This window comes from Sapajus apella, unplaced genomic scaffold (assembly GCF_009761245.1).
Source record: "Sapajus apella isolate SASKATOON/1434 unplaced genomic scaffold, GSC_monkey_1.0 scaffold1728, whole genome shotgun sequence".
NCBI classification, from domain to species: Eukaryota; Metazoa; Chordata; class Mammalia; order Primates; family Cebidae; genus Sapajus; species Sapajus apella.
The window spans coordinates 1-1,917 of NW_022438654.1; the positions used below are offsets into that span (position 1 = coordinate 1).

Consider the following 1,917-nt stretch of genomic DNA (forward strand, 5'->3'; position numbering starts at 1 on the left):
TGCTTAGGACATATCCCACCGATGAATTCCTGTGTTTCCAAATAACTTGAAGTAATTCAACTCTGTTAATATTGCTTCTTTTTTTCAGATGGAGTTTTGCTCTGTTGCCCAAGAAGGAGCGCAGTGGTGTAATCTTGGCTCACTGCAACCTCCGCCTCCCAGGCTCACACCTTTCTCCTGCCTCAGCCTCCCAATAGCTGGGATTACAGGCGCGTGCCACCACACTCAGCTAATTTTTGTACTTTTAGTAGCAACAGGGTTTCATCATGTTGGCCAGGTGGGTCTCAAACTCCTAACCTCAAATGATCTGCCTGCCTCGACCTCCCACAGTGCTGTATTACAGGCCTGAGCCACCGCACCCGGCCATTATTGCCTTTTAAGAATTTTGGAAGAATGTCGTTGGGGTGGTGTGGTGACAAGGAGACTTCAGAAGGGTGCTCCCCAAGGCCCTGAGTTTGGAAAACAGTCATTGTGCTTTCTCTTTCTTGACAATTTCCCATGCAGATTGGAACAGACAAGCGAAGGGCTCTGAGTGCAGACGTGTGAGTGGAGCCTAATTCCTCAGACCAGCGGGCCTGTGAGAGTTTCTTGGAGCAAGAGGCTGGGTGCACACTGTCCTCAAATGCAGAATCATAGCGGCTCTGTCTTCATGCTCAGTGTCTCTGGCCATATTGACTGAGGCTTAGGGATTTCCCCCGATGGCGGCTGGAAAAAAGCAATCGCAGTGAGAAGACTTTAGAAATATGTCAATTTACAGAGGTAACAAGGCTGTTTAATAACAAAGACGATCAGAGTTAGTTGGTAACAAAAACTTCCCAAAGGAAGTTGGCGGGGCCGGGGACCAGGGAACGGAGGCAGGTCTGAACTCCCCGGACTTTTCGGCTGCCTCTTCTGCTTCTGTGGCCCCGGCCCGAGGAGCAGTCCTGTGTCTCAGATCAATAGCTGGAAACACCTAGGAAGAGAGGAGCTCGGAGAAAACGGGGCTCGGCCGGGAAGGAGACGAGAGGCAGGGAGACAGGCAGTGCCATGCTAGCGCCTCCCAGCAACAGGACCATCAGACCCACCACTCCGAAACACAACAAGAACAAGGAAACACAGCCACAGCCACAGTCAGGACGCGAACGACAGAGAAATCAGGAAGACGTGCGTTTCGGTTTGTCGGCGTGAGACTTTTATTAGCTTGCAACATTCAGTTTAAGAGAAAGTGTGGGACATGCAAAGTCACCCAAGGAAGCCTCTTAAACGCCCACCTTGCTCCAGGTGGAACGCGCATGCCCAGCTGCTCCTAGCTGGAAAAGACACGAGTGCAAGTGGGTGCAGGAGCTCAGGCCTCTGAGTAGACGAGTGAAGCTGAGGCTTGCGGGTGAGGGGTGACTCAGCCGCAGTTGCAGTTGACTTGGGAAGAGAACTGGTTAGGAGAGACGATGGAAGCTAACTAGGGTGGACTCTCCTTAGGAAAAGGAGATAGGGCTGCATCCTGCAGCGGGGAACGGACCCTGAGCAGTGGTTTGGGGCTCAACGATGAAGGACAGGTCGCAGCTTCGGAAGACGGAATTAGCAGGACTCACATGAGGCCAGTCCAGAGCCTCAGATCTTGCACTGACAGCACACGGGGACACAGCAGCTGGACTGGGAACAGCAGGGCTTGCAGCAGCTGGACTGGCAGCAGGATGACCCACAGCCTGAAGAACAGCAACAGGGCTTACAGCAACTGCACTGAGAGGAGCCACAGCCTCCCTTGGAGCTGCCACAGGAGCCACAGCCCCCCTTGGAGCCCCCACAGGAGCCACATCCCCCCTTGGAGCCCCCACAGGAGCCACAGCTCCCCTTGGAGCCCCCACAAGAGCAACAGCCCCCCTTAGAGCCCCCACAGGAGCCACAGCTGGAGCAGGAACAGGCTGGCACACAGCAGCACAC

General features: G+C 54.3%; 1 pseudogene; it reads left to right on the forward strand.

Moving 5' to 3' along the window:
• The first annotated feature begins 1,726 nt into the window (after positions 1 to 1,726).
• Positions 1,727 to 1,917, forward strand: part of LOC116546944 — a 500-nt pseudogene continuing 309 nt past the window's right edge.